Here is an 18,813-nt window from a genome sequence, read left to right on the forward strand (position 1 = left end):
ACCCTAACCCTAACACTATCCTAGGCCTGATGCTAACCCTATCCCTAACCCTAACACTATCCTAGGGCTGAGGCTAACCCTAACCCTAACACTATCCTAGGGCTGATGCTAACCCTAACCCTAACCCTAACACTATCCTAGGGTTGATGCTAACCCTAATCCTAACACTATCCTAGGGCTGATGCTAACCCTAACCCTAACCCTAACACTATCCTAGGGCTGATGCTAACCGTAACCCTAACACTATCCTAGGCCTGATGCTAACCCTAACCCTTACCCTAACACTATCCTAGGACTGATGCTAAACCTAACCATAACCCTAACACTATTCTAGGGCTGATGCTTACCCTAACCCTAACCCTAACACTATCCTAGGGCTGATGCTAACCCTAACCCTCACACTATCCTAGGCCTGAGGCTAACCCTAACCCTAACACTGTCCTAGGGCTGATGCTAACCCTAACCCTAACCCTAACACTATCCTAGGCCTGATGCTAACCCGATCCCTAACCCTAACACTCTCCTAGGGCTGAGGCTAACCCTAACCCTAACACTATCCTAGGGCTGATGCTAACCCTAACCCTAACCCTAACACTATCCTAGGGTTGATGCTAACCCTAATCCTAACACTATCCTAGGGCTGATGCTAACCCTAACCCTAACCCTAACACTATCCTAGGGCTGATGCTAACCCTAACCCTAACACTATCCTAGGGCTGATGCTAACCCTAACCCTAACCCTAACACTATCCTAGGGCTGATGCTAACCCTAACCCTAAAACTACCCTAGGGCTGATGCTAACCCTAACCCTAACCCTAACACTATCCTAAGTCTGATGCTAACCCTAGCTCTCACACTATCCTAGGCCTGATGATAACCCTAAAGCTAACCTTAACACTATCCTAGGGCTGATGCTAACCCTAACCCTAACCCTAACACTATCCTAGAGCTGATGCTAACCCTAACCCTAACACTATCCTAGGCCTGATGATAACCCTAAACCTAACCCTAACACTATCCTAGGGTTTATGTTAACCCTAACCCTAACACTATCCTAGTTCTGATGCTAACCCTAACACTAACACTATCCTAGGGCTGATGCTAACCCTAACCCTAACCCTAACACTATCCTAGGGCTGATGCTAACCCTAACCCTAACTCTAACACTATCTTAGGGCTGAGGCTAACCCTAACCCAAACACTATCCTACGGCTGATGCTAACCATAACCCTAACCCTAACACTATCCTAAGGCTGATGCTAACCCTAACCCTAACCCAAACACTATCCTAGGGTTGATGCTAACCCTAACCCTGACACTACCCTAGGGCTGATGCTAACCCTAACCCTAACCCTAACACTATCCTAGGGCTGATGCTAACCCTAACCCTAACACTATCCTAGGCCTGATGATAACCCTAACCGTAACCCTAACACTATCCTAGGGTTTATGTTAACCCTAACCCTAACACTATCCTAGGGCTGATGCTAACCCTAACCCTAACACTATCCTAGGGCTGATGCTAACCCTAACCCTAACCCTAACACTATCCTAGGGCTGATGCTATCCCTAACCCTAATAATATCCTAGGGTTGATGCTAACCCTAAGCCTAACCCTAACACTATCCTAGGGCTGATGCTAACACTAACCCTAACACTAACACTATCCTAGGGCTGATGCTAACCCTAACCATAACTCTAACACTATCCTAGGGCTGATGCTAACCCTAACCCTAACAATATCCTAGGCCTGATGATATCCCTAACCCTAAACCTAACACTATCCTAGGGCTGATGCTAACCCTAACCCTAACCCTAACACTATCCTAGGGCTGATTCTAACCGTAACCCTAACACTATCCTAGGCCTGATGCTAACCCTAACCCTAACCCTAACACTATCCTAGGCCTGATGATAACCCTATCCCTAACCCTAACACTCTCCTAGGGCTGAGGCTAACCCTAACCCTAACACTATCCTAGGGCTGATGCTAACCCTAACCCTAACGCTAACACTATCCTAGGGCTGATGCTAACCCTAACACTAACACTATCCTAGGGCTGATGCTAACCCAAACCCTAACCCTAACACTATCCTAGGGCTGATGCTAACACTAACCCTAACTCTAACACTATCCTAGGGCTGAGGCTAACCCTAACCCTAACACTATCCTAGGGCTGATGCTAACCCTATCCCTAACCCTAACACTATCCTAAGGCTGATGCTAACCCTAACACTAACACTATCCTAGGCCTGGTGCTAACCCTAACCCTAACCCTAACACTATTCTAGGGCTGATGCTAACCCTAACCCCAAAAATATCCTAGGGCTGATGCTAAACCTAACCCTAACCCTAACACTATCCTAGGGCTGATGCTAACCCTAACCCTAACACTAACACTATCATAGGGCTGATGCTAACCCTAACACTAACAATATCCTAGCCCTGATGATATCCATAACCCTAAACCTAACACTATCCTAGGGCTGATGCTAACCCTAACCCTAACCCTAACACTATCCTAGGGCTGATTCTAACCGTAACCCTAACACAATCCTAGGCCTGATGCTAACCCTAACCCTTACCCTAACACTATCCTAGGGCTGATGCTAAACCTAACCATAACCCTAACACTATCCTAGGGCTGATGCTAACCCTATCCCTAACCCTAACACTATCCTAGGGCGGATGCTAACCCTAACCCTAACCCTAACACTATCCTAGGGCTAATGCTAACCCTAACACTAACACTATCCTAGGGCTGATGCTAACCCTAACCCTAACCCTAACACTATCCTAGGGCTGATGCTAACCCTAACCCTAACTCTAACACTATCTGAGGGTTGAGACTAACCCTAACCCTAACACTATCCTACGGCTGATGCTAACCCTAATCCTAACCCTAACACTATCCTAGGGCTAATGCTAACCCTAACCCTAACACTATCCTAGGCCTCATGCTAACCCTAACCCTAACCCTAACACTATCCTTGGGCTGATGCTAACCCTAACCCTAACACTATCCTAGGGCTGATGCTAACCCTAACCCTAACCCTAACACTGTCCTAGGGCTGATGCTAACCGTAACCCTAACACTATCCTAGGCCTGATGCTAACCCTAACCCTAACCCTAACACTATCCTAGGGCTGATGCTAACCCTAACCCTAACACTATCGTAGGGCTGATGCTAACCCTAACCCTAACCCTAACACTATCCTAGGGCTGATGCTATCCCTAACCCTAACACTATCCTAGGCCTGATGATAACCCTAACCCTAACCCTAACACTCTCCTAGGGCTGATGCTAACCATAACCCTAACACTATCCTAGGGCTGATGCTAACCCTAACCCTAACCCTAACACTATCCTAGGGCTGATGCTAACCATAATGCTAACCCTATCACAATCCTTTAACTGATGCTAACCCTAACCCTAACACTAACACTATCCTAGGCCTGATGATAACCCTAACCCTAACCCTAACACTATCCTAGGGTTTATGTTAACCCTAATCCTAACACTATCCTAGGGCTGATGCTAACCCTAACCCTAACACTATCCTAGGGCTGATGCTAACCCTAACCCTAACCCTAACACTATCCTAAGTCTGATGCTAACCCTAGCCCTACATTATCCTAGGCCTGATGATAACCCTAACCCTAACCTTAACACTATCCTAGGCCTGATGCTAACCCGAACCATAACTCTAACACTATCCTAGGGTTTATGTTAACCCTAACCCTAGCACTATCCTAGGGCTGATGCTAACCCTAACCCTAACCCTAACACTATCCTAGGGCGGATGCTAACCCTAACCCTAACCCTAACACTATCCTAGGGCTGATGCTAACCCTAGCACTAACACTATCCTAAGTCTGATGCTAACCCTAGCCCTCACACTATCCTAGGCCTGATGATAACCCTAACCCTAACCTTAACACTATCCTAGGGCTGATGCTAACCCTAACCCTAACCCTAACACTATCCTAGGGTTTATGTTAACCCTAACCCTAACACTATCCTAGGGCTGATGCTAACCCTAACCCTAACCCTAACACTATCCTAGGGTGGATGCTAACCCTAACCCTAACCCTAACACTATCCTAGGGCTGATGCTAACCCTAACACTAACACTATCCTAGGGCTGATGCTAACCCTAACCCTAACCCTAACACTATCCTAGGGCTGATGCTAACCCTAACCCTAACTCTAACACTATCTTAGGGCTGAGGCTAACCCTAACCCAAACACTATCCTACGGCTGATGCTAACCCTAACCCTAACCCTAACACTACCCTAAGGCTGATGCTAACCCCAACACTAACACTATCCTAGGCCTGGTGCTAACCCTAACCCTAACCCTAACACTATCCTAGGGCTGATGCTAACCCTAACCCTAATACTATCCTAGGGTTGATGCTAACCCTAACCCTAACCCTAACACTATCCTAGGGTTGATGCTAACCCTAAGCCTAACCCTAACACTATCCTAGGGCTGATGCTAACACTAACCCTAACACTAACACTATCCTAGGGCTGATGCTAACCCTAACCATAACTCTAACACTATCCTAGGGCTGATGCTAACCCTAACCCTAACAATATCCTAGGCCTGATGATATCCCTAACCCTAAACCTAACACTATCCTAGGGCTGATGCTAACCCTAACCCTAACCCTAACACTATCCTAGGGCTGATTCTAACCGTAACCCTAACACTATCCTAGGCCTGATGCTAACCCTAACCCTAACCCTAACACTATCCTAGGCCTGATGCTAACCCTATCCCTAACCCTAACTCTCTCCTAGGGCTGAGGCTAACCCTAACCCTAACACTATCCTAGGGCTGATGCTAACCCTATCCCTAACGCTAACACTATCCTAGGGCTGATGCTAACCCTAACACTAACACTATCCTAGGGCTGATGCTAACACTAACCCTAACTCTAACACTATCCTAGGGCTGAGGCTAACCCTAACCCTAACACTATCCTAGGGCTGATGCTAACCCTATCCCTAACCCTAACACTATCCTAAGGCTGATGCTAACCCTAACACTAACACTATCCTAGGCCTGGTGCTAACCCTAACCCTAACCCTAACACTATTCTAGGGCTGATGCTAACCCTAACCCCAAAAATATCCTAGGGCTGATGCTAAACCTAACCCTAACCCTAACACTATCCTAGGGCTGATGCTAACCCTAACCCTAACACTAACACTATCCTAGGGCTGATGCTAACCCTAACCCTAACTCTAACACTATCTGAGGGTTGAGACTAACCCTAACCCTAACACTATCCTACGGCTGATGCTAACCCTAATCCTAACCCTAACACTAACCTAGGGCTAATGCTAACCCTAACCCTAACACTATCCTAGGCCTCATGCTAACCCTAACCCTAACCCTAACACTATCCTTGGGCTGATGCTAACCCTAACCCTAACACTATCCTAGGGCTGATGCTAACCCTAACCCTAACCCTAACACTGTCCTAGGGCTGATGCTAACCTTAACCCTAACACTATCCTAGGCCTGATGCTAACCCTAACCTTAACCCTAACACTATCCTAGGGCTGATGCTAACCCTAACCCTAACACTATCCTAGGGCTGATGCTAACCCTAACCCTAACCCTAACACTATCCTAGGGCTGATGCTATCCCTAACCCTAACACTATCCTAGGCCTGATGATAACCCTAACCCTAACCCTAACACTCTCCTAGGGCTGATGCTAACCATAACCCTAACACTATCCTAGGGCTGATGCTAACCCTAACCCTAACCCTAACACTATCCTAGGGCTGATGCTAACCATAATGCTAACCCTATCACAATCCTTTAACTGATGCTAACCCTAACCCTAACACTAACACTATCCTAGGCCTGATGATAACCCTAACCCTAACTCTAACACTATCCTAGGGTTTATGTTAACCCTAACCCTAACACTATCCTAGGGCTGATGCTAACCCTAACCCTAACACTATCCTAGGGCTGATGCTAACCCTAACCCTAACCCTAACACTATCCTAAGTCTGATGCTAACCCTAGCCCTACATTATCCTAGGCCTGATGATAACCCTAACCCTAACCTTAACACTATCCTAGGCCTGATGCTAACCCTAACCATAACTCTAACACTATCCTAGGGTTTATGTTAACCCTAACCCTAGCACTATCCTAGGGCTGATGCTAACCCTAACCCTAACCCTAACACTATCCTAGGGCGGATGCTAACCCTAACCCTAACCCTAACACTATCCTAGGGCTGATGCTAACCCTAACACTAACACTATCCTAAGTCTGATGCTAACCCTAGCCCTCACACTATCCTAGGCCTGATGATAACCCTAACCCTAACCTTAACACTATCCTAGGGCTGATGCTAACCCTAACCCTAACCCTAACACTATCCTAGGGTTTATGTTAACCCTAACCCTAACACTATCCTAGGGCTGATGCTAACCCTAACCCTAACCCTAACACTATCCTAGGGTGGATGCTAACCCTAACCCTAACCCTAACACTATCCTAGGGCTGATGCTAACCCTAACACTAACACTATCCTAGGGCTGATGCTAACCCTAACCCTAACCCTAACACTATCCTAGGGCTGATGCTAACCCTAACCCTAACTCTAACACTATCTTAGGGCTGAGGCTAACCCTAACCCAAACACTATCCTACGGCTGATGCTAACCCTAACCCTAACCCTAACACTATCCTAAGGCTGATGCTAACCCCAACACTAACACTATCCTAGGCCTGGTGCTAACCCTAACCCTAACCCTAACACTATCCTAGGGCTGATGCTAACCCTAACCAAAATACTATCCTAGGGTTGATGCTAACCCTAACCCTAACCCTAACACTATCCTAGGGCTGATGCTAACCCTATCCCTAACCCTAACACTATCCTAGGGCTGATGCTAACCCTAACCCTAACCCTAACACTATCCTAGGGCTGATGCTAACCCTATCCCTAACCCTAACACTATCCTAGGGCTGATGCTAACCCTAACCCTAACACTATCCTAGGCCTGATGCTAACCCTAACCCTAACACTATCCTAGGGCTGATGCTAACCATAACACTAACACTATCCTAGGGCTGATGCTAACCCTAACCCTAACCCTAACACTATCCTAGGCCTGATGCTAACCCTATCCCTAACCCTAACACTCTCCTAGGGCTGAGGCTAACCCTAACCCTAACACTATCCTAGGGCTGATGCTAACCCTAACCCTAACCCTAACACTATCCTAGGGTTGATGCTAACCCTAATCCTAACACTATCCTAGGGCTGATGCTAACCCTAACGCTAACCCTAACACTATCCTAGGGCTGATGCTAACCGTAACCCTAACACTATCCTAGGCCTGATGCTAACCCTAACCCTTACCCTAACACTATCCTAGGACTGATGCTAAACCTAACCATAACCCTAACACTATTCTAGGGCTGATGCTTACCCTAACCCTAACCCTAACACTATCCTAGGGCTGATGCTAACCCTAACCCTCACACTATCCTAGGCCTGAGGCTAACCCTAACCCTAACACTGTCCTAGGGCTGATGCTAACCCTAACCCTAACCCTAACACTATCCTAGGCCTGATGCTAACCCGATCCCTAACCCTAACACTCTCCTAGGGCTGAGGCTAACCCTAACCCTAACACTATCCTAGGGCTAATGCTAACCCTAACCCTAACCCTAACACTATCCTAGGGTTGATGCTAACCCTAATCCTAACACTATCCTAGGGCTGATGCTAACCCTAACCCTAACCCTAACACTATCCTAGGGCTGATGCTAACCCTAACCCTAACACTATCCTAGGGCTGATGCTAACCCTAACCCTAACCCTAACACTATCCTAGGGCTGATGCTAACCCTAACCCTAACCCTAACACTATCCTAGGGCTGATGCTAACCCTAACCCTAACTCTAACACTATCTGAGGGTTGAGACTAACCCTAACCCTAACACTATCCTACGGCTGATGCTAACCCTAATCCTAACCCTAACACTATCCTAGGGCTAATGCTAACCCTAACCCTAACACTATCCTAGGCCTCATGCTAACCCTAACCCTAACCCTAACACTATCCTTGGGCTGATGCTAACCCTAACCCTAACACTATCCTAGGGCTGATGCTAACCCTAACCATAACCCTAACACTGTCCTAGGGCTGATGCTAACCGTAACCCTAACACTATCCTAGGCCTGATGCTAACCCTAACCCTAACCCTAACACTATCCTAGGGCTGATGCTAACCCTAACCCTAACACTATCCTAGGGCTGATGCTAACCCTAACCCTAACCCTAACACTATCCTAGGGCTGATGCTATCCCTAACCCTAACACTATCCTAGGCCTGATGATAACCCTAACCCTAACCCTAACACTCTCCTAGGGCTGATGCTAACCATAACCCTAACACTATCCTAGGGCTGATGCTAACCCTAACCCTAACCCTAACACTATCCTAGGGCTGATGCTAACCATAATGCTAACCCTATCACAATCCTTTAACTGATGCTAACCCTAACCCTAACACTAACACTATCCTAGGCCTGATGATAACCCTAACCCTAACCCTAACACTATCCTAGGGTTTATGTTAACCCTAATCCTAACACTATCCTAGGGCTGATGCTAACCCTAACCCTAACACTATCCTAGGGCTGATGCTAACCCTAACCCTAACCCTAACACTATCCTAAGTCTGATGCTAACCCTAGCCCTACATTATCCTAGGCCTGATGATAACCCTAACCCTAACCTTAACACTATCCTAGGCCTGATGCTAACCCGAACCATAACTCTAACACTATCCTAGGGTTTATGTTAACCCTAACCCTAGCACTATCCTAGGGCTGATGCTAACCCTAACCCTAACCCTAACACTATCCTAGGGCGGATGCTAACCCTAACCCTAACCCTAACACTATCCTAGGGCTGATGCTAACCCTAACACTAACACTATCCTAAGTCTGATGCTAACCCTAGCCCTCACACTATCCTAGGCCTGATGATAACCCTAACCCTAACCTTAACACTATCCTAGGGCTGATGCTAACCCTAACCCTAACCCTAACACTATCCTAGGGTTTATGTTAACCCTAACCCTAACACTATCCTAGGGCTGATGCTAACCCTAACCCTAACCCTAACACTATCCTAGGGTGGATGCTAACCCTAACCCTAACCCTAACACTATCCTAGGGCTGATGCTAACCCTAACACTAACACTATCCTAGGGCTGATGCTAACCCTAACCCTAACACTAACACTATCCTAGGGCTGATGCTAACCCTAACCCTAACTCTAACACTATCTTAGGGCTGAGGCTAACCCTAACGCAAACACTATCCTACGGCTGATGCTAACCCTAACCCTAACCCTAACACTATCCTAGGCCTGATGCTAACCCTATCCCTAACCCTAACACTCTCCTAGGGCTGAGGCTAACCCTAACCCTAACACTATCCTAGGGCTGATGCTAACCCTAACCCTAACCCTAACACTATCCTAGGGTTGATGCTAACCCTAATCCTAACACTATCCTAGGGCTGATGCTAACCCTAACCCTAACCCTAACACTATCCTAGGGCTGATGCTAACCGTAACCCTAACACTATCCTAGGCCTGATGCTAACCCTAACCCTTACCCTAACACTATCCTAGGACTGATGCTAAACCTAACCATAACCCTAACACTATTCTAGGGCTGATGCTTACCCTAACCCTAACCCTAACACTATCCTAGGGCTGATGCTAACCCTAACCCTCACACTATCCTAGGCCTGAGGCTAACCCTAACCCTAACACTGTCCTAGGGCTGATGCTAACCCTAACCCTAACCCTAACACTATCCTAGGCCTGATGCTAACCCGATCCCTAACCCTAACACTCTCCTAGGGCTGAGGCTAACCCTAACCCTAACACTATCCTAGGGCTGATGCTAACCCTAACCCTAACCCTAACACTATCCTAGGGTTGATGCTAACCCTAATCCTAACACTATCCTAGGGCTGATGCTAACCCTAACCCTAACCCTAACACTATCCTAGGGCTGATGCTAACCCTAACCCTAACACTATCCTAGGGCTGATGCTAACCCTAACCCTAACCCTAACACTATCCTAGGGCTGATGCTAACCCTAACCCTAAAACTACCCTAGGGCTGATGCTAACCCTAACCCTAACCCTAACACTATCCTAAGTCTGATGCTAACCCTAGCTCTCACACTATCCTAGGCCTGATGATAACCCTAAAGCTAACCTTAACACTATCCTAGGGCTGATGCTAACCCTAACCCTAACCCTAACACTATCCTAGAGCTGATGCTAACCCTAACCCTAACACTATCCTAGGCCTGATGATAACCCTAAACCTAACCCTAACACTATCCTAGGGTTTATGTTAACCCTAACCCTAACACTATCCTAGTTCTGATGCTAACCCTAACACTAACACTATCCTAGGGCTGATGCTAACCCTAACCCTAACCCTAACACTATCCTAGGGCTGATGCTAACCCTAACCCTAACTCTAACACTATCTTAGGGCTGAGGCTAACCCTAACCCAAACACTATCCTACGGCTGATGCTAACCATAACCCTAACCCTAACACTATCCTAAGGCTGATGCTAACCCTAACCCTAACCCAAACACTATCCTAGGGTTGATGCTAACCCTAACCCTGACACTACCCTAGGGCTGATGCTAACCCTAACCCTAACCCTAACACTATCCTAGGGCTGATGCTAACCCTAACCCTAACACTATCCTAGGCCTGATGATAACCCTAACCGTAACCCTAACACTATCCTAGGGTTTATGTTAACCCTAACCCTAACACTATCCTAGGGCTGATGCTAACCCTAACCCTAACACTATCCTAGGGCTGATGCTAACCCTAACCCTAACCCTAACACTATCCTAGGGCTGATGCTATCCCTAACCCTAATAATATCCTAGGGTTGATGCTAACCCTAAGCCTAACCCTAACACTATCCTAGGGCTGATGCTAACACTAACCCTAACACTAACACTATCCTAGGGCTGATGCTAACCCTAACCATAACTCTAACACTATCCTAGGGCTGATGCTAACCCTAACCCTAACAATATCCTAGGCCTGATGATATCCCTAACCCTAAACCTAACACTATCCTAGGGCTGATGCTAACCCTAACCCTAACCCTAACACTATCCTAGGGCTGATTCTAACCGTAACCCTAACACTATCCTAGGCCTGATGCTAACCCTAACCCTAACCCTAACACTATCCTAGGCCTGATGATAACCCTATCCCTAACCCTAACACTCTCCTAGGGCTGAGGCTAACCCTAACCCTAACACTATCCTAGGGCTGATGCTAACCCTAACCCTAACGCTAACACTATCCTAGGGCTGATGCTAACCCTAACACTAACACTATCCTAGGGCTGATGCTAACCCAAACCCTAACCCTAACACTATCCTAGGGCTGATGCTAACACTAACCCTAACTCTAACACTATCCTAGGGCTGAGGCTAACCCTAACCCTAACACTATCCTAGGGCTGATGCTAACCCTATCCCTAACCCTAACACTATCCTAAGGCTGATGCTAACCCTAACACTAACACTATCCTAGGCCTGGTGCTAACCCTAACCCTAACCCTAACACTATTCTAGGGCTGATGCTAACCCTAACCCCAAAAATATCCTAGGGCTGATGCTAAACCTAACCCTAACCCTAACACTATCCTAGGGCTGATGCTAACCCTAACCCTAACACTAACACTATCATAGGGCTGATGCTAACCCTAACACTAACAATATCCTAGCCCTGATGATATCCATAACCCTAAACCTAACACTATCCTAGGGCTGATGCTAACCCTAACCCTAACCCTAACACTATCCTAGGGCTGATTCTAACCGTAACCCTAACACAATCCTAGGCCTGATGCTAACCCTAACCCTTACCCTAACACTATCCTAGGGCTGATGCTAAACCTAACCATAACCCTAACACTATCCTAGGGCTGATGCTAACCCTATCCCTAACCCTAACACTATCCTAGGGCGGATGCTAACCCTAACCCTAACCCTAACACTATCCTAGGGCTAATGCTAACCCTAACACTAACACTATCCTAGGGCTGATGCTAACCCTAACCCTAACCCTAACACTATCCTAGGGCTGATGCTAACCCTAACCCTAACTCTAACACTATCTGAGGGTTGAGACTAACCCTAACCCTAACACTATCCTACGGCTGATGCTAACCCTAATCCTAACCCTAACACTATCCTAGGGCTAATGCTAACCCTAACCCTAACACTATCCTAGGCCTCATGCTAACCCTAACCCTAACCCTAACACTATCCTTGGGCTGATGCTAACCCTAACCCTAACACTATCCTAGGGCTGATGCTAACCCTAACCCTAACCCTAACACTGTCCTAGGGCTGATGCTAACCGTAACCCTAACACTATCCTAGGCCTGATGCTAACCCTAACCCTAACCCTAACACTATCCTAGGGCTGATGCTAACCCTAACCCTAACACTATCGTAGGGCTGATGCTAACCCTAACCCTAACCCTAACACTATCCTAGGGCTGATGCTATCCCTAACCCTAACACTATCCTAGGCCTGATGATAACCCTAACCCTAACCCTAACACTCTCCTAGGGCTGATGCTAACCATAACCCTAACACTATCCTAGGGCTGATGCTAACCCTAACCCTAACCCTAACACTATCCTAGGGCTGATGCTAACCATAATGCTAACCCTATCACAATCCTTTAACTGATGCTAACCCTAACCCTAACACTAACACTATCCTAGGCCTGATGATAACCCTAACCCTAACCCTAACACTATCCTAGGGTTTATGTTAACCCTAATCCTAACACTATCCTAGGGCTGATGCTAACCCTAACCCTAACACTATCCTAGGGCTGATGCTAACCCTAACCCTAACCCTAACACTATCCTAAGTCTGATGCTAACCCTAGCCCTACATTATCCTAGGCCTGATGATAACCCTAACCCTAACCTTAACACTATCCTAGGCCTGATGCTAACCCGAACCATAACTCTAACACTATCCTAGGGTTTATGTTAACCCTAACCCTAGCACTATCCTAGGGCTGATGCTAACCCTAACCCTAACCCTAACACTATCCTAGGGCGGATGCTAACCCTAACCCTAACCCTAACACTATCCTAGGGCTGATGCTAACCCTAGCACTAACACTATCCTAAGTCTGATGCTAACCCTAGCCCTCACACTATCCTAGGCCTGATGATAACCCTAACCCTAACCTTAACACTATCCTAGGGCTGATGCTAACCCTAACCCTAACCCTAACACTATCCTAGGGTTTATGTTAACCCTAACCCTAACACTATCCTAGGGCTGATGCTAACCCTAACCCTAACCCTAACACTATCCTAGGGTGGATGCTAACCCTAACCCTAACCCTAACACTATCCTAGGGCTGATGCTAACCCTAACACTAACACTATCCTAGGGCTGATGCTAACCCTAACCCTAACCCTAACACTATCCTAGGGCTGATGCTAACCCTAACCCTAACTCTAACACTATCTTAGGGCTGAGGCTAACCCTAACCCAAACACTATCCTACGGCTGATGCTAACCCTAACCCTAACCCTAACACTACCCTAAGGCTGATGCTAACCCCAACACTAACACTATCCTAGGCCTGGTGCTAACCCTAACCCTAACCCTAACACTATCCTAGGGCTGATGCTAACCCTAACCCTAATACTATCCTAGGGTTGATGCTAACCCTAACCCTAACCCTAACACTATCCTAGGGTTGATGCTAACCCTAAGCCTAACCCTAACACTATCCTAGGGCTGATGCTAACACTAACCCTAACACTAACACTATCCTAGGGCTGATGCTAACCCTAACCATAACTCTAACACTATCCTAGGGCTGATGCTAACCCTAACCCTAACAATATCCTAGGCCTGATGATATCCCTAACCCTAAACCTAACACTATCCTAGGGCTGATGCTAACCCTAACCCTAACCCTAACACTATCCTAGGGCTGATTCTAACCGTAACCCTAACACTATCCTAGGCCTGATGCTAACCCTAACCCTAACCCTAACACTATCCTAGGCCTGATGCTAACCCTATCCCTAACCCTAACTCTCTCCTAGGGCTGAGGCTAACCCTAACCCTAACACTATCCTAGGGCTGATGCTAACCCTATCCCTAACGCTAACACTATCCTAGGGCTGATGCTAACCCTAACACTAACACTATCCTAGGGCTGATGCTAACACTAACCCTAACTCTAACACTATCCTAGGGCTGAGGCTAACCCTAACCCTAACACTATCCTAGGGCTGATGCTAACCCTATCCCTAACCCTAACACTATCCTAAGGCTGATGCTAACCCTAACACTAACACTATCCTAGGCCTGGTGCTAACCCTAACCCTAACCCTAACACTATTCTAGGGCTGATGCTAACCCTAACCCCAAAAATATCCTAGGGCTGATGCTAAACCTAACCCTAACCCTAACACTATCCTAGGGCTGATGCTAACCCTAACCCTAACACTAACACTATCCTAGGGCTGATGCTAACCCTAACCCTAACTCTAACACTATCTGAGGGTTGAGACTAACCCTAACCCTAACACTATCCTACGGCTGATGCTAACCCTAATCCTAACCCTAACACTAACCTAGGGCTAATGCTAACCCTAACCCTAACACTATCCTAGGCCTCATGCTAACCCTAACCCTAACCCTAACACTATCCTTGGGCTGATGCTAACCCTAACCCTAACACTATCCTAGGGCTGATGCTAACCCTAACCCTAACCCTAACACTGTCCTAGGGCTGATGCTAACCTTAACCCTAACACTATCCTAGGCCTGATGCTAACCCTAACCTTAACCCTAACACTATCCTAGGGCTGATGCTAACCCTAACCCTAACACTATCCTAGGGCTGATGCTAACCCTAACCCTAACCCTAACACTATCCTAGGGCTGATGCTATCCCTAACCCTAACACTATCCTAGGCCTGATGATAACCCTAACCCTAACCCTAACACTCTCCTAGGGCTGATGCTAACCATAACCCTAACACTATCCTAGGGCTGATGCTAACCCTAACCCTAACCCTAACACTATCCTAGGGCTGATGCTAACCATAATGCTAACCCTATCACAATCCTTTAACTGATGCTAACCCTAACCCTAACACTAACACTATCCTAGGCCTGATGATAACCCTAACCCTAACTCTAACACTATCCTAGGGTTTATGTTAACCCTAACCCTAACACTATCCTAGGGCTGATGCTAACCCTAACCCTAACACTATCCTAGGGCTGATGCTAACCCTAACCCTAACCCTAACACTATCCTAAGTCTGATGCTAACCCTAGCCCTACATTATCCTAGGCCTGATGATAACCCTAACCCTAACCTTAACACTATCCTAGGCCTGATGCTAACCCTAACCATAACTCTAACACTATCCTAGGGTTTATGTTAACCCTAACCCTAGCACTATCCTAGGGCTGATGCTAACCCTAACCCTAACCCTAACACTATCCTAGGGCGGATGCTAACCCTAACCCTAACCCTAACACTATCCTAGGGCTGATGCTAACCCTAACACTAACACTATCCTAAGTCTGATGCTAACCCTAGCCCTCACACTATCCTAGGCCTGATGATAACCCTAACCCTAACCTTAACACTATCCTAGGGCTGATGCTAACCCTAACCCTAACCCTAACACTATCCTAGGGTTTATGTTAACCCTAACCCTAACACTATCCTAGGGCTGATGCTAACCCTAACCCTAACCCTAACACTATCCTAGGGTGGATGCTAACCCTAACCCTAACCCTAACACTATCCTAGGGCTGATGCTAACCCTAACACTAACACTATCCTAGGGCTGATGCTAACCCTAACCCTAACCCTAACACTATCCTAGGGCTGATGCTAACCCTAACCCTAACTCTAACACTATCTTAGGGCTGAGGCTAACCCTAACCCAAACACTATCCTACGGCTGATGCTAACCCTAACCCTAACCCTAACACTATCCTAAGGCTGATGCTAACCCCAACACTAACACTATCCTAGGCCTGGTGCTAACCCTAACCCTAACCCTAACACTATCCTAGGGCTGATGCTAACCCTAACCAAAATACTATCCTAGGGTTGATGCTAACCCTAACCCTAACCCTAACACTATCCTAGGGCTGATGCTAACCCTATCCCTAACCCTAACACTATCCTAGGGCTGATGCTAACCCTAACCCTAACCCTAACACTATCCTAGGGCTGATGCTAACCCTATCCCTAACCCTAACACTATCCTAGGGCTGATGCTAACCCTAACCCTAACACTATCCTAGGCCTGATGCTAACCCTAACCCTAACACTATCCTAGGGCTGATGCTAACCATAACACTAACACTATCCTAGGGCTGATGCTAACCCTAACCCTAACCCTAACACTATCCTAGGCCTGATGCTAACCCTATCCCTAACCCTAACACTCTCCTAGGGCTGAGGCTAACCCTAACCCTAACACTATCCTAGGGCTGATGCTAACCCTAACCCTAACCCTAACACTATCCTAGGGTTGATGCTAACCCTAATCCTAACACTATCCTAGGGCTGATGCTAACCCTAACCCTAACCCTAACACTATCCTAGGGCTGATGCTAACCGTAACCCTAACACTATCCTAGGCCTGATGCTAACCCTAACCCTTACCCTAACACTATCCTAGGACTGATGCTAAACCTAACCATAACCCTAACACTATTCTAGGGCTGATGCTTACCCTAACCCTAACCCTAACACTATCCTAGGGCTGATGCTAACCCTAACCCTCACACTATCCTAGGCCTGAGGCTAACCCTAACCCTAACACTGTCCTAGGGCTGATGCTAACCCTAACCCTAACCCTAACACTATCCTAGGCCTGATGCTAACCCGATCCCTAACCCTAACACTCTCCTAGGGCTGAGGCTAACCCTAACCCTAACACTATCCTAGGGCTAATGCTAACCCTAACCCTAACCCTAACACTATCCTAGGGTTGATGCTAACCCTAATCCTAACACTATCCTAGGGCTGATGCTAACCCTAACCCTAACCCTAACACTATCCTAGGGCTGATGCTAACCCTAACCCTAACACTATCCTAGGGCTGATGCTAACCCTAACCCTAACCCTAACACTATCCTAGGGCTGATGCTAACCCTAACCCTAAAACTACCCTAGGGCTGATGCTAACCCTAACCCTAACCCTAACACTATCCTAAGTCTGATGCTAACCCTAGCTCTCACACTATCCTAGGCCTGATGATAACCCTAAAGCTAACCTTAACACTATCCTAGGGCTGATGCTAACCCTAACCCTAACCCTAACACTATCCTAGAGCTGATGCTAACCCTAACCCTAACACTATCCTAGGCCTGATGATAACCCTAAACCTAACCCTAACACTATCCTAGGGTTTATGTTAACCCTAACCCTAACACTATCCTAGTTCTGATGCTAACCCTAACACTAACACTATCCTAGGGCTGATGCTAACCCTAACCCTAACCCTAACACTATCCTAGGGCTGATGCTAACCCTAACCCTAACTCTAACACTATCTTAGGGCTGAGGCTAACCCTAACCCAAACACTATCCTACGGCTGATGCTAACCATAACCCTAACCCTAACACTATCCTAAGGCTGATGCTAACCCTAACCCTAACCCAAACACTATCCTAGGGTTGATGCTAACCCTAACCCTGACACTATCCTAGGGCTGATGCTAACCCTAACCCTAACCCTAACACTATCCTAGGGCTGATTCTAACCGTAACCCTAACACAATCCTAGGCCTGATGCTAACACTAACCCTTACCCTAACACTATCCTAGGGCTGATGCTAAACCTAACCATAACCCTAACACTATCCTAGGGCTGATGCTAACCCTATCCCTAACCCTAACACTATCCTAGGGCGGATGCTAACCCTAACCCTAACCCTAACACTATCCTAGGGCTAATGCTAACCCTAACACTAACACTATCCTAGGGCTGATGCAAACCCTAACCCTAACCCTAACACTATCCTAGGGCTGATCCTAACCCTAACCCTAACTCTAACACTATCTGAGGGTTGAGACTAACCCTAACCCTAACACTATCCTACGGCTGATGCTAACCCTAATCCTAACCCTAACACTATCCTAGGGCTAATGCTAACCCTAACCCTAACACTATCCTAGGCCTCATGCTAACCCTAACCCTAACCCTAACACTATCCTAGGGCTGATGCTAACCCTAACCCTAACACTATCCTAGGGCTGATGCTAACCCTAACCCTAACCCTAACACTGTCCTAGGGCTGATGCTAACCGTAACCCTAACACTATCCTAGGCCTGATGCTAACCCTAACCCTAACCCTAACACTATCCTAGGGCTGATGCTAACCCTAACCCTAACACCATCCTAGGGCTGATGCTAACCCTAACCCTAACCCTAACACTATCCTAATGCTGATGCTATCCCTAACCCTAACACTATCCTAGGCCTGATGATAACCCTAACCCTAACCCTAACACTCTCCTAGGGCTGATGCTAACCATAACCCTAACACTATCCTAGGGCTGATGCTAACCCTAACCCTAACCAAAACACTATCCTAGGGCTGATGCTAACCATAATGCTAACCCTATCACAATCCTTTAACTGATGCTAACCC

Source organism: Lemur catta, chromosome 4 (genome assembly GCF_020740605.2).
Source record: "Lemur catta isolate mLemCat1 chromosome 4, mLemCat1.pri, whole genome shotgun sequence".
Classification (NCBI taxonomy): Eukaryota; Metazoa; Chordata; class Mammalia; order Primates; family Lemuridae; genus Lemur; species Lemur catta.